General features: G+C 43.8%; 1 long non-coding RNA gene across 1 annotated transcript; it reads right to left on the bottom strand.

Annotated features, from left to right (window-relative positions):
* Positions 1-6,269: 6,269 nt before the first annotated feature.
* Positions 6,270-12,685, bottom strand: LOC132423116 (uncharacterized). Its single transcript, XR_009518929.1, has 3 exons — positions 12,586-12,685; positions 8,143-8,331; positions 6,270-6,510 (listed from the first exon to the last, which is right to left on the bottom strand). It is a non-coding gene; the product is annotated as an uncharacterized lncRNA (long non-coding RNA).
* Positions 12,686-16,339: the final 3,654 nt, after the last annotated feature.

The raw sequence follows: 16,339 nt of genomic DNA, 5'->3' as shown, positions 1-16,339 counted from the left end.
TGCAGTAATCCCATGACTACATGACCTTATGTGGCAAAAGGGACTTAAAGATGTGATCTCTCCCCTGGACTCCACATTGTAAATATCCAACTGTTTACTTGACATCTCCACTTGCGTGTATAACAAGCATCTCCATCTTGACATATCTAAATTCAAACTCCCCAAACATGCTTCCTATACAATTTCTGATCCCTCCAAATGTCACCTCAATCCTTCCATTTTTTCTGGCCACAAAACCTTGGTGTCATCCTTGACTTCATTATTTTGCTCACACCCCACCCTCCATCTCTCTTAGAAAATACTGATATCTTTTCATTCTATATATATTCAAATACTTATTTTCATATACCTATATGAAAAAATTATACTTATAATAAAATACCTCTCACCACCTCCCTAGTCCAATAGGGTCATCATTTCTCACCTGGATTACTGCAGTAGCCTCCGAGTCTCCTACTTTTGTCTTTAATCCTTTAATGTCTATTTTCACAATATCACCCAGATTTATCTTTTCAGAACCTAAGTTGTGTCACATTACTCGTTAACTCAGAACTACCCCATGGGCCCACTTTATCTGGAAGGCCCTGTATCAGCTGACCTCATCTCCCATGCTCCCCTCCTTCCTAATCCCCTCTAGGACACTGGGCTCCTTGCCATTCCTTCAATACTACATGCATGCTCCTTCCTCAAGGTCTTTGCTCTCTAGAATTCTCTCCCTCTAGGTATCCACATGTCTCGTCCCCTCACCTCCTTCAGGTCTCTGTACAGGTGTTAACTCTTCAGCAAGACCCACCCTGACCTCCCTATATAAAACCGCAAACACTTCCTGGTGCTCTCCTCTCTCCTCCATGGTGTATTTTTCTCCATAGTACTTTCACAAGGCTGTGTGACAGGGTACATTTATTCTGGGCTGTAGTTTAAAGACAGGTGGGTATTGAGGCCTCAAAGTATAAACTGCAGTCCTATTATGCAAATACCATTATTATTCCCAGGAAACTGCAACACTGATAAATCAATGAACTTACTCAAGGTTACATAACTAATAGGTGGCAGAGCTGGAATTGAAATCTTGGAGTTGGATTCTAAAGCTCTTGACCACTGTATACCAATTAAATAAAGTATACTCTCTCCACATGAAGGAATACTATTTATGTAATAAGGAGAATAAGTTACAAATTACATCTTTATATATTTGAATGGAAAGTTGCCCATGAAATATTAAATGAGTTATGGAACATGCATAGTGTTATCCTATATTGTAAATATATATAAATATGTTTATGTGGGCATAAAATAGTCTAAAAGCTAGTAGGTTAAGAAGTTAACAATGGTTATCTTCTGCGGTCTCTTTTTCTGTATCATCAGTTTCTTTATAACACTAATCAAAAAAATTACCTATTAAAAATTTTTAGCAGGACAGTGACATGATCAGAGCTGTGCTTCAGATAGATAAAGCCACATATACACCAACAGGAAGTTTATCATCTAAACCAGTTAACGTACTTATGCTTATTTTTCACTTTCTTTTGTATTGATTGATGCCTTCAGGATCTTTATTGAAATAACCCCCAATATGTGTAGATCTGTCTATATAGTACAGGCAAAGTGGTCTGATTGATCCAAATGGATACTCCCCGTGAATGGCTTACAATCTGGGCTGTTCATTAGATCAACTGGAGAGCTTTCAGGAACAGATACTTGGACTCTATCCTGAAACTGGGCACCATCTATATTTTTTAAAAACTCAATAGATGATTCTGATTCATGATCAGGCTTGAGAACTGAAACCTTGGGCCTACATGAACTCTTCATAAAATCCAAATGGGAACGCACATGGCAAAGAAAGGCTGTGAATTTGTCTTCCAAGATGTTTCTCAGTGTGTGCTAGTGTGTTATGTAGTCCAGTAAATGTTGATTGAGTGAAGGAATGAGTGAATGACAAAGCCCTACAGTTTGGCATTACAGTTGACTCTTGAACAACGTAGGGGGCTCCCACCCCCTGAGCAGTCAAAAATTCACATATAACTTTACAATCAGCCCCCTGTATTCATAGTTCCACCTCCACGGGTTCAAACATCCATGGATCATACAGTACTGTTGTACACATCTGTTGAAGAAAATCAGCATATATGTGGACCTGCGCAGTTCAAACTCATCTGGTTCAAGGGTCAACTGTACTTTGATGTGTTCACCATGTGTTCAGAGTCTGACATGTAGATTCTTAGCCAAAACCCAGAATCTCCATTTCATCCATTGCCCTTTTGCCTTGGGGATGTAAAATCTTGATAATAAATGTTAAAAGACACTGGTAAACAAAACCAGAATGCTTATTTATTAATTTACAGTGAGAAGTACACTTGCTAACTGGGCTAGATATCCCTGTTAGCTTGACCAGGGCATCCTCTTCCCAAAGATAGGCCACATTGGAAGCCGAGTTACCACTGGACCACATGGGAAGCCCTGAGTCAGGGCAGGTAAGCAGATGCTGCCGGAATGGATCCCAGTGGCCTTCTCATCTGAGCTCTCCATATCCGTGGTAGGACTTACCTGCCCGGGGCATGGGATTCTCCTGCCAGCCTGTTGGAGCACTTCGTTTGCCTCTGTCACTCATCTCCCTTTACGCCGCATTTCTTATTAACCATCCTTCTGATTGACATTCTTTCTTTGGTCACGTGCATATGTGAGATTAAGACTTGCCTTGATCTCAACTGGAATTACTATATCTCTCCCGTGATCCAGATATATAGTGTTTTATTTAATCTCCAAAAGTAAAAAAAAATCCCTCCAAAACATCTACCCTTATTTCTGTCATTTCCAAATTGTAGTAGAGGATGTGGAGGGTGAAGACACCCCCTCAATACACCACCTGCCATCAGGTGAGCCACCAAATAGCTTTTGCAAATAGACTAAAAGAGAAAAGCTATAAACTGGTTAATGGAATTCTGTGGCTCTCAGGGCTGGAAACATCACCTAAGATCCTCTCATATTTAAAACAGCCAAACAACAATAATAACAAGAAAAACTCTTAAGAGAATATAGTGCATAATTAATGTCTATTCCATTTTAAATCTTTATTAAATGGACAATTTCTAGAAAAATATGATTTGATAAAATTGATCTACATGTGTGTATAAACTTTAAAAATGAACATAGAAAATATTATAAAACTTACATAAGTGTTTTCTCCTTTGATGACATAAAAGGCAAAGCCTATTCACAAAGCCTAATGTGAATTCCTCACATCTTTAAAGAATAGATAATTTTTGTGCTAGCAAATTTTTTTTTAACTTGGCAGAAGATAGAAAGCATTCATTTATGATTCAGAAAACTTGACAAAGCATGAAAAAGGAAATAAAGTCCCAACCTAGTTGTCCAGCCTGCTTGGACACTTGTAATTTCCCTTCTTCTGCTGGAGATTTTCCTTGGTGAGCTCCATTTCCAGCTTCCCAAGGAGGCTGAGGAACAGAAGAGCTTTTGCCAGTATCGTCCACAATAATGGAAATAAGACTAGAGTTGTAGTCTCTGTTGGGTCAGAAACAGAGCAGGGTGTGAGAAGCTTCGGGGTGATGGATCCTGGGCTGGCCATGCTCCCTGTGGTGTATCATCTCAACAGAAGGCACTCTACTCCAGCTGATGGTTCTGGAGAAACTGGGACTTTAGGGCTCAAAATAATCTCATTTTGCCAAGAAGTTTTCCTAGAATCTAAGAATGTCCATGTTGGAAGAAAACTCACTAAGGAGTCTGACCCCATTCTGAGCTTTATAACTACCCACCAAGTGATTTTACCTGTAGTTACACTCCACCAGTGACATGAGGTCACTGTGCCCCAAAGCATCTATTCCAGTTTTGGATGACTGACTATAGAAAACTCTCCTCTAATATCATGAGTCAAAACCTGCCTCTCCTTATTTGCTCATTACAAATATGATTCCTTGTCTACTCAATGGCCCTTCAAGTGGGATTTAGAGCAGAGCAGAGATAAACATCAGTGCCTGGTACAGCCGTCGTACCTCCTCCCATAATTTCCCGGGTCATATGCCAACCTTTATTATCTCTGATTCCCGTCTCATCTGGTACTGTCCCAAGGGCTGGGGAGGTTGGAATCATACTTCTTGACAATGATGAGCACCAACCTACCATACCCCCAATCTCCTGGGAAATGAATGTCCGCAGAGGTGGGCACACTCACTTTGCCAGGCACGCTCTTAATCCCAAGAGAATTCCCCAAGGTCTATAGGTGGTAGTTTTCTGGTCCACATGGTTGTTGACCACACAGGTGAGGCTGGAGTCAGTCTGGCTTAGGGGCAGGCTCAGAGCTTGGTCCCAGTGTTCCTCTGTTCCAGCTCCCTGGGGAGGCCCTTGCTTACCCAGGTCACCTTCAGGTCCTCTGTGGCCCTGCACGCCAGGGTGACATTGCACCATCCTGGTGTGATGGATACTTAGTCGGCCAGGATCTAGGAAAGGGGCACAGGCTCTGGGGCAGGAGGGAACAAAAGCTTATTATTGTATTTGTAGAGCATGTTACTCACCCACTATCATGTAGTTTCTGAGCAGTCAGCTGGGAAGGCAGGGCATTTCACAGCAAAAGAAACTGAGGCCTAGAGACGTGAAATAGTTTGCAAAATTATATAATGAGAAAGTGATACTGAATCTCAGTTTTAGAGAAGGGAAGGAAGCCAGTCTATCAACTCTCTTCACTACCCGTACCCCCAACTGTCACCACACACGGCTGAAATCACACCTGCTTGCCCTCCACATGCATTACCAGAACCTTAACGATCTCCATAGCACAGAGGGTATAATGAAACTTCTTGGGCAAATACTTCCCATGGGTAGAATTTTTAAAGAAGGTTCTGAAAACTGGTTTGAGAATCTTAACCCTCTCTCACCCAAACTGAAGACATACAAAGTTTAGGATTTGGAGATAAGCAGAAAGAGATTTTATTTGGAGAGAGCTGTACGGCTTTGAGTCCCTTTCTAACCTGATGGGTGCCTACCTCTCACCTCAACATGGTGATAGGGGCTTCAGTGAGACGATTCTGAGAACTTGATGTGTGTCCTCTGCAGCTTGGGGATGCACTGGACAAGTGTCTGACTTATACCTGAGAAACTGAAGGGATAAAATGCTTCAGAAACAGCCTATAGTAGTAGGCTGCCAATAGGGAAGAAATTGCAAAGGCATTGATGAGTCAAATGAACATCTTTTTATCAACTAGAAGTAGGGCCTTAAAAGAACTTTGACAAGAAGGGCATCTGGAGAGGCAACAGATTCCCAACAAAGAGAATCTTGGCTGGTCCATGTGGAAATGGACCAGCCAAAACCAGCAACCATAGAGAAAAATATAGGTGGTCATTCTGAGAGTGTCACCTGTGACAGGGTGGGTGAGATCCCCAGCATGGGAGAGGAGAGGTATCCAAGGAAACTATGAAAATGTCCCGTGAGAAAAAGAACCAGTAGCCTAAATGCTACCATACCCAGAGAACCCAAGTGCTAGATCTCCACAACAGGATGAGTCAAGGAAGGTCCTTCCTGTTGCCTCCACCTTCCATCTTCCCTACTGCTCCTCCTTCACTCCCTGTCCCTGTAGAGTGGGGAAGAGAGCTCAGTTTATTTTGCTGTTCTCTGTGATCCTTGTGGGCCTTTGCCAAGGAAATCTGCCCTGGTCTTTTGGTCTCACTCTCTACCTTCTGCTGCATCTGCTGCTGATGTGTCTGTTCCTGCTTGTCTTGGGCTAGTGTGGGCGACACTGGTGACGTCCTTGGTCCCTGCCACGGCCTCCTCTGTAGTGAGGTCGCTGCACTCTGACCTTTCTTATTTCTGAACTCAGGCACCTTCTGGCCCATGGCCCCTCTCAGCACTTCATGTCCCCTATAGGAGCCCACGAGAACGTCTGAACCTCCCCAACATGGAACACAAGCTAAGGGGAACTTGTAGCACTTCTCGAGGCCCTTTAAAGCCCAAACACACAAACACACATGGCCCAGTTTACTAAACATGACTCCCTAGGAGGCGGTACTACCCTCCCAAAGAAGAAGGAAGTAGGACCGAAGCTGCTTCTGCTTTTGCATTCCGGCTCATCTTATCTGGAATTCCTATCACCTGGCTGGTTCCTCACCCCTGCCACATAGCCTCTTCTGTTGAGCCCCGAGGGAATGGCATGTCACATTCTGTTTAAGTTTTAATTACAGTCTCATCCTTTATGCATTTTGTTTTAAATAAATTTATTTATTTTATTTTTGGCTGCATTTCTTCATTGCTGCATGCAGGCTATCTCTAGTTGCGGCGAGCAGGGGCTACTCTTCGTTGTGGTGCGTGGGCTTCTCATCACGGTGGCTTCTCTTGTTGTGGAGCACGGGCTCTAGGCATGCAGGCTTCAGCAGTTGTGGCTCGCGGGCTCAGTAGTTGTGGCTCGTGGGCTCTAGAGCACAGACTCAGGAGTTGTGGTGCACGGGCTTAGTTGCTCCATGGCATGTGGGATCTTCCCGGACCAGGGCTCAAACCTGTGTCCCCTGCATTGGCAGACGGATTCTTAACCACTGTACCACCAGGGAAGCCCCCTTTATGCATTTTTAATGATTACTTAATTTCAGAAAGATATATAAAACCGCCCTCATGTCCTACCTGGCATCTTTTTAGTTTGTGACTTGCCAAATGAACTCGCTTCTCTTAGTCTACAATCTTGGTTTGGGAGCACACAAATCTCTTTTGTTCTGTCAATAAAATATGGCTCTTGCCTATTTTGGAAGTCAAAAGATGAACACGGATTTGCACATTCTCAGCGGGGTTCTGGCCTCTGCCTTGAGCATGGCTGTCTCAGCCCCAAGTGTTGGAGGGTGTGGGAGCAATGATTACAGGAGTGGAAAAAATACTTTGGAATCCTCCAGAGGAGAAGTCACATGAACTGACTCAGGAGTTCCTCCTTACAGTCTAACCACACACAAAACTTGATTAAATGTAATTAAAATGTTTTAATTATGCCACTTAAGTTCAGAAACAAAAGGGAACTCAGTGTTGAAGAGCTGAGTGGAATTTGAAGTTCTGGTGTCCCAGTGGGTTATCAGAACCAGAAATATACCTTAGAGGCCAATGTTACACGTCTGTAAGTGGGGGTGAAGTGTAAGCGTGGCCTTGAGCTTGTAGGGATGCTGCAAAAAGATAAGAGGCTGGGTGAATTAGGGTAAGAAAATGTCTGTCTTCTGTCATGGGAAACCAGCATGGAGGTTGCAACCTGCCCTGTTCCATGAGAGGGATGTGAGAAATTGGAATCCAAGCCTTCATTGTGTGCGGGTGTGGATGTGAATTCTAACTACATGCTAGAAATCAGAGCCCAGAAGCTATCTTAAAAACAGGTGGCGCTTATAAAGACCCAAGCTGGGGCAAATACTAAACTGATTCATGGGGAGACTTCCACATCAGGGTACATGTGTGGACTAACTGCTCAAAAGGATTAAGGAAGGAATCAAGCCTATAATGCAAAAATAAACACTTTGAAGAAATAACAGACATAAGGGAGTGGGAAAAAGAAGAAATCTTGAGCAAATAAATAGGTAAAAGATATTTGTAAATCTAATGTCATTAAGAGATATTTAAAAAATAAAATTGGCAAGACTCACTGATGGGTTGGCTATGGACTTGAGGTAGAAAAAGATGTCAAGGATGATAGCATGGATGCATCATTGACTATAGGGTGGGAGACACTCAAGGAAGACCAGGCTTAGGTGCTCAATGTTGAACCTATTGAGCGTGAGATGACTTGAGATACACAAAGGGAACTGTCAGTACAGTTGGGTTTAAAAATTTAGAGCTGAAATGTCTCTAGACCTAAAGTTCAAAAGATTCTAGGGAACCATGCCCTAGGGAATCACATTCACATTGATGGGTAGAGACCCAATATGGAGCTGTGTCATCACGAGGCTAAAATGCCCGAAAACTTTATGTAGAAAAAAAAGATAAAATGAAGTTCAGAGGAGGGAGAGGTCACTTCTGGCTGGTGCAATCAGGAAAGACTTCATGAGGGAGGTGTCTTGTGGACTGCTTCCTCAGGCTGAAGCATCCCAGTCCCTTCAGCTCCCCTCGATATGATCTGAAGGGGTCACCTTCAGGACCTACATCAGTGGGGTCAGCATAGTGCCCATTTGTACCTGAGCTATCCAGGTCAGCCTCCTTCCAAATTCAAGGCTCTTCCTTATGTCTGTTCTTGTCCACATCCCACAACTTCCTGCTGCTTGTCCAGTCCAGGAGACAGTTTTATCAGTACTTTCATCATGCTGCCAGGCAGAGCATGCCCTCAGTAAAAGCTGTACACCCTGACATGGGTCCATGGAGATAGACTGAGAAGAGATGGATGAGATTAGCTGAATGGGAATGGTCCCTCCAAACTAGTCATGACACAAATGGCTCAGCTGGTCCAAGGCCCCGGCGCTCACATATCAGTAACAGGAGGGCACAGAAGTCCACACTTACCCTCTCTGAGCTCCAGCTCCCTCCATTATGTATCCACGGGATCCTGAGTATATTAAGGTCACTACTGTCTCGAGGAAGAGGAATTAAAGCTAGCTTGTCCCAGTTGTATGTGTTGACTGAGGTGGGATGTTCTGTCTGCTGAGGGAATCTTTCTGGCGTGCAGAAGCCAGATTAGGTTACAAGTTCTGTTGCAGCCATGAGTGACTCTTGAGTCATGAGTAGCGTTGCCCTTTCCAAGAGTCACACCCAGGAAGTGCCCTCTCTCCCACGTAAGTCTGGCCAGCGCCCTCCAAGTGAGAGCTCTTTCTGCCTTCACTGCTCCCCAGCCCTTGGCCCATGGCAGACGTGGGAGAGCAGTAGGCTTGAGGCAGAAGAGGTTCTGGCTGTGGTGGGCAGTGTTACAGCAACCCCACGGAGTCACGTGGGTTAGGAGTCTAGGTCTCTCTTCTAAGGACAAAGAGCAGGGAGGTGAAGCAGCAAAGGTGGTCTGAAGGTGCTCATGAATTTCTTGCAGTCTATGGTGGAGGGTAAGGGTGACAAGGCTATCCCTGAAGGCCAAGGCCTGGGCATGGCGGTGAAAGCTGAGGTCCCCGTGCAGCTGCTCCAGAGCCCTTCCCTACAGCGGGAAAAAGCCAACTCCTTGGACACGCTCACTGGCAACTCCCTAAGAAGTCACTACTACAGCTATTACCAGAGCTCTGAGAAATCACTTTCTGGTCCACGCAGGGCCACTTCCCCGGGCGTGGCACAACCATGGAGGCTGAGCAGGACCCACTCGTGTGCCCACCACCATAGACCAAGACTTTGTCCCACCTCTCAGCAACTAACTTTTGCCTTTTCTCAAGCAGGAGTAAAGTACCTTTCTGATTAGTCTTTCTAAGCCTTGAAGGACCCTGTTGACGCTGCATTTAGCTGCATTTACATGACTCAGGAAGGCTACATACATGACTTTTAGCTGAAGATTTTCTGTCAGAGCTCATACCAAGGAGCAGCCAGAGCCTTCTTTGGGCTAAGAAAGGGCAGGGGGTTTTAACCTTCCCTGTAATAGAGAGTCTGACTCCATTTTTGATGTTTGACTTGCCCCCTCCAGCTTTACTAAGGTATAATTGATATTAAAAACTGTACATAATTAATAAATACAAATAGATGAGTTTGAACATATGTACACACTTGTGTTACCTTCACCACAATCTAGGTAATGTTTATTACCAAACATCACCTCTAAAAGTTTTCTTGTGCCCTTTTAGTGTATGTGTGTGTGTGTGTGTGTGTGTGTGTGCGTGTGTGTATGCAAAGTAAGAAAGATGAGATCTATCCTCTTAACAAATTTTCAGTACACAATACCTTCTTGTTATCTATAGGCACTCTGTTCTACAGCAGGTCTCTGGAACATACTCATCTTGTGTAAGTCTAACTTTACACCCACTGAATAACAACTCCTCATATTCTCCTACCCCCAACCCCCGAAAACCAACATTCTATTGTCTTCTTCTATACTTTGTGAATGTTTTAGGTACCTTATAAGTGAAATCATGCAGTGTTTGTCATTCTGTGACTGGCTTATTTCACTAAGTATAATGTCTTACAGGTGCATCCATGTTATCACAAATAGTAGGATTTCATCCTTTTTTAAGGCTGAATAATATTCCAGTGAGTGTATGCATATACCACATTTCCTTTATCCATTTACCTGTTGATGGACCCTTGGGTTGTCTCCATATTTTGGTTATTGTGGAAAATGCTGCAATGAACACAGGAGTGCAGATATCTATTCAAGGTCCTGATACCGATGCTTTTGGATATATACCCAGAAGTGAGATTGCTAAATCATCTGACTCACTCATTCAGGACCTACAGATCCTCACAAAGGAGCTCACAAAGAGGTGGACCATTGCCCCACACACATTACAAGACCCTTCCACTTTGGTTAAGTTTCTAAAAATTATTTGGGGAGTCAAGGGTAGCTCCATCCTTGGCACTATCAAGAAACAACTATTTACCCTTTCAGTACTCATGACATTAAAACAAGCCCAGAATCTTTTAGGCTTTTTGGGGTTCTAGAAGCGATGTATAATGTCTTTACACATTTTACGTAAGCCCATTTCTGCTGTTACTCACAAATCAGCCCACCTTGAATGTGGCCCCTTACAAGAAACTGCTCTAGAGTCTGTCCAAATTGCGATACAACAGGCAATCCTATTCGTGCCCCCAGACTCTCCTTCACTGTAGACACTTTAGCAAACTTCCCTAAGACCTCTAAGAGTCTCTGGACCTCCCATGCAGCCAAAAGTTGCCTACAAATTTCTGATGCAAATTATCCTCCACTGGCCCCGTTCTATACGCCATTAGAGCAACGTAGAGCAATTGCTGGTTGCATCCCCAGGCTCTCCTGGAAATAGAGACTCTCACAGGCCCCAGGCCCATAACTCTTCACACTTAGCTATTCATCAGTTCTTATGTCATGTAAACAGCACCTGCATGTTTGGCATGGCTGCCAAAGCCGCTTTTCTAAAATAAAACTCTTTATAAATCTTTGAGCACAGAGTCTGGTCCAAACAATATTCAATAAAGCTATTACTGTTATTATTACTTGACAAAGACCATAGATATAACCGGTGTTCCCAATTCCCCAGCCAGTGCCCTTTCTTCTCCACCAAGCACCCCTCTCAGGGGCTCCTCCCCAGAGACCAGGGGACAGCATCAGATGGAGGGTTCAAATCCAGGGAGCTGTGCATCTGCATATCCTGTTGCACAGGAAGGAGTTGTGGTGCCATCAGAACCTTTATGTTCAACAAGTTACTGACTTCAAGAAGACATTCGTTGTATTGTGTTGAGAGCAGCCGACCTTCCCAGCCACTGTCAGGTACCAGCTACCTGAGCATATGGGTGCAGCTGCGGGGAGAGTGGCAGAGAGAAGATGGGAAGGATATTCTGCATGCTTCTGTAGTTCTTGTGTAGAAAAAAATTAAATATTTAATGTAACATAACTACAAATATAAATATAAATCATATATATATATATATATATTTCTAAATTGGCTCCCAAGACTTCTCACTCTAATCCCCACAACTGTGAACATGATCGATTTTACTTCTTGATTAGATTATGTAGCTTTAAGGAAGGGAGATGATCAGGAGGGCCTAACCTTATCACATGAGCCCTTCAAAAACAAGAGTTTTCTCCAGAGGGTGGAAAAAGAGGAACAGAGAGCTCAAAAGCATGAGAGGTTCTTCATTTGCTCCAATGGAGGGGTCCCTGGGGAAGGACTTGAGCATGACCTCTAGGAGCTGAACGTCATCTCTGGCTAACACGTAGCAAGACCTATAACCACAAGGAGCTGAATTCTTCCAACAGTAAGAATGAGCTTAGAGAAGGACCCAAAGCTCCAGATGAGAATGCTGTCTGCTGAAACATTGATTTCAGCTTTGGGAGAACTTGCCGAGATGTGTCAAACTTCTCACCTACAGAACTGAGAGATAACAAATGTGGGGGGGGGGGGGCTATTTTAATTCACATAGTTTGTGGTAATTTGTTAGGAAACCACTACATGTTTAAGTAAATAACACTTTTTAAAGAAAAAATAACTATTTTCCAAAACAAAAAAATTTGGTGTCATAAACATGCTTTATGAGATGTATGATTTATAAGTATTTCTCCAATTTTGTGGCAGCCTGATGGCAGATTTCCGTTCTAAGGTGGAAGCTCATTTCTTCCTTAAATCCTAGATCTGAAGGGGGTCCAGAACCCCACAATAGCTATTTGGGCAGTTTTTTCAGAAAGGCTGAATAACAGAGTGGATTCAGAATTCTGTGTACAGAGCAATTGTTATTCCCCAAAAGTAGGAAAGAAAAGGAGGCACCCTTCCATTTGCCAGCCTTCTGAGAAGATTGCTGCTGGGAAGAGAGTCTTTTGGAAGACAGGGTGGGAATCAGAGTGACTGAGATGAAACATGGTGGGTGCAGTAGTGAGGGATTGTCAGAGTGGATCATATTGTCTCAGCTGCCCACTCTGGCTCAGCTTCCTAGGCCCTGGCAGCTTAAACAGCCTTCCGGATGGTCAGGACCCTGTATCCTGGCTCCACTCCGTTGCCATGCATTCCCAGGGATCCTGAACCACTTACCCTTCAGGAGGCAAATGCAGCCCAGAAGCCGGGAGGCCCAGCAGAGGCCTAAGCCCCTGAGCAGGGGCCTCATGTCTGGCTACCTGCTCAGCTGCAGATGACACAGAGAAGAAAAATGCTATCCAGACAGGCCTGTAAATAAGGAAACTGTGACCACATTTGCTGATCATTGGCTAAGAGGTTAGTTCTGGAGAAATGACCCCGGCAGAGAGCCAGGCTGACAGGCCAAAACAAAACCAAAACTCTTTCCAAAGCATGTCAAGGCTCTTTGTCACTTCTGGTAACAGAGACTTCCTCTGCCTTCCTGAACATTCTGAGCTGTTTGCCCTTCTGTGTCTCTGCGTGCTATTTTCTTGCCAGGAGCACATTCTTCAAACTGTTTCTTACTAGCAAACTTGTGGTGACCTGTCAACTGCCTTCACATTCTTTACTTCTGAAAACTTCTCTGAGTGTTCAGGCCAATGGAGGTTGCTTCTACGCTCACAACTGCAATTTCCTTTTTCTAATAGGGTCGTTTGAGTTTCTCCCTGAAAACTGTCAGCCCCTTGAGGGTTGGAATTGAACTTTATCATCTCTGTGCTCCACTATCTTCTTTGTTGAATCATAATAAGCACTGAGCTCCCAGCACCACAGTAGGCACTCAATAATAATTATAGACTAAATGAACAAACAGCATCACTTTAGGACCCGCCTGGCATCGCGTTGGGCAGTCCCCACTCTGTGTTTTCACACACATCATCCACCCACGCTTTGCCACTTTCCTGGATCAACAGCTCTGCCCCAAATAGCTTTGCTCGTCGATGCCAGCCTGTGGTCAGGCACAGAAGTCGTGCTTGTATAGCAAGGCTGGGCTAGGCCTTCCTGGATATACTGGTTGTCTCCTCTTCCTACCCTCTTCAGTGACTCAAATTTCCTTTCTCATTTTCAATAAATGTCAACTGTCAGTTGCCTAACTAAGAAGCTGCGGGCAAAGAACAAAGCTCTGAGTGAAAAGTGTCAACTCCCCACATCCCCAATGCAAATATTGGTATTTACCTTGTCCTGGGAACCAGTATTCAAGGCCTTATAGCCTGCAGGTTTGACTTCACTCCCACACACTCAAGAAAGTCAGGTCACTGCATACAAAACCATATTACGGATGTGAAACATGAGTCCTAGAGGGATTATGTGACCTATAAAAGGTCACGCAGCTAATTAAGGGACAGAGTCTGGACTCATGAAATGAACTCAGGAATTATCCCCCAACATCACAGCCCCTCTCCCAACCCACTGTGTGGCCTCAAGCAAGTCACCTGCAGTCCGGTCTCTTCTCTCCCCAGAACTGCTCTGGAGCACCCCAGGCAAGAGAATATCCAGCATTGGCTTCATTTCCCCTCTGCTCCACATAGTAATGAGGAAATAACTTGCAAAGGCAATCTGTGCAGCCTGTGGTCAGACACTTCTTCTTACGGGGAGTCAAAATCTAAGCAATTCATCCCCTGGTCTCCTGCATGGCAACGGAGAGCAAGTCCCATCTGCCACCACTCCCTCTCATGTCCCTATACCTCTCCTGAAAGGACTCCTTCTTTGGGAATTATTTGATTATGAAAATGATTTCCGTGCGGGAAAGTGAGGAAGAGGGGCCTGGAGAGGGGAACCAGTAATGCAGCTGGAGGCCAGGGACATTGGGAAGGAGTCAGCCAATACACGTTCAAGGCCGACTTATTATATGCCAAGGACTTTTTAAAGAAGTCTCATCTTAATGTCCCATCCATCCTGTGTGAAGGCATAACATATAAACAAGCACATGTGTACCAACCACAGAACCTTTGGTAAGAGTTTGCTACACACAATGGTCTTATAATATTTGTGGAATTAAAGGAAAGCAGACTTTGATCTGCAGCAGCAGATCATGCATGTGTGTAGGGAGTGGGGTGAGTGGGGGCAGGTGCCATATAGGAGAGAAATATAGAGTTCAGTGAGATGGGGAGTTCAGGAAGAACAAGAGATCTGAGCTGTAAGCCCCTGGGAATTCACAGAAATTGTAGGGGAGTCTCTGGATCTCTATAGCACTTGGGATGCAATGATACCTATTTTATTTGACCATTTCCCCTACCCCCCACCCCCATCTCTGGCCACCTCCAATCTTTTTTCTCTTTCTACGAGTTGTTTTTTTTTTTTTAGATTCCACATATGAGTGAAATCCTACAATATTTGTCTTTCTCTGTCTGACTTATTTTGCTTAGTATAAGCCCTCAAGTTTCATCCATATTGTTCCAAATGACAGGATTTCCTCCTTTTTTTATGGCTGCATATATTTCATTGTGATATAAATATATATCACATCTTTATCCATTCATCTGTCAATGGACACTTAGGTTGTTTCCACATCTTGGCTATTGTAAGTAATGCTGCAGTAAAGATGGGGGTGCAGATATCTCTTTGAAATGATTAGTTCATTTCCTTAGGATATATACCCAGAAGTGGACTTGATGAATAATATGGTAGTTCTATTTTTAATTTTTGGAGAAACCTCTTTTCTGTTTTTCATAGTGGCTGCACCAATTTACATTCCCACCAACAGTGCACAAAGGTTATCTTTTCTCCACATCTACGCCAGCACTTATCTCTTGTCTTTTGATAACAGCCATTCCAACAAGTGTGAGGTGATATCTCATTCTGGTTTTGATTTGAATTTCCCTGATGATTAGTGATTTGAGCAACTTTTCATGTACCTATTAGTCATTTGAATATCTTCTTTGGAAAAATATCTATTCAGGTCCTTTGCACTTTTTTTTTTTTTTTTTTTTGCAGTACTCGGGCCTCTCACTGTTGTGGCCTCTCCCGTTGCAGAGCACAGGCTCCGGACGCGCAGGCTCAGCGGCCATGGCTCACGGGCCCAGCCGCTCCGCGGCATGTGGGATCTTCCCAGACCGGGGCACGAACCCGTGTCCCCTGCATCGGCAGGCAGACTCTCAACCACTGCGCCACCAGGGAAGCCCCCTTTGCCCATTTTTAAATTGTATTATTTGTGTATTTTTGCTATTGAGTTGTATGAGTTCCTTGTATATATTTTGGATATTAACCCCTTATCTGATATATGATTTGCAAATATTCTCTCTCATTCCATAGTTTGCCTATTCATTTTATTGATCATTTCTTTTGCTGAGCAGAAGCTTTTTAGTTTAATGTCACAGTCAGTATGTCTTATGTTATATAATAAGCGGATACGAGATGGAAGAAAACAAAGATATTGGAGATATTATATATGTAATAGAAATATATACACACACACACACTACACACACATACACACAAACACACACAAATGCACTCATAACAAAATGAGAAAAAATACTCTTGACAATTACAGTCTTTGCTTCTCGTTTCTGTAACTGGTATATAGTCATAGCTGGTATTTATAACTACTTCCTTCAATAACTCATTTTGTTTTTCCTTTGCTTACAGCATGGTAGTTTGGTGGCCCATTGTTAAGTGTCCGTCTTTACCAAGGCCTAGTAGTAGGTCAAATGCTGTTTCTCAGAAGGAGAGTAATTATCCCCAATGACAGGGCTGTGCTCCAAAATGCTAAGGACCTTCACTGTGATTCACATACAGGGAACTTCCAAGTCTCCAGTCAGCATCACTATTTGCCACTAACACTTCAGGCACCACTGGATCTGTTGGATCACATGATTCAAGCAGCAAGGAAGCTTGTGCAGCAGCCTGGACCTATTGCACAGCCTTCTCTTGCTCTGGGCCCTACTCAAAACTC

This window comes from Delphinus delphis, chromosome 1, assembly GCF_949987515.2.
Source record: "Delphinus delphis chromosome 1, mDelDel1.2, whole genome shotgun sequence".
NCBI classification, from domain to species: Eukaryota; Metazoa; Chordata; class Mammalia; order Artiodactyla; family Delphinidae; genus Delphinus; species Delphinus delphis.
The sequence above is the reverse complement of the archived record's forward strand: the minus strand, read 5'-3'. Positions and strand labels throughout refer to the sequence as shown.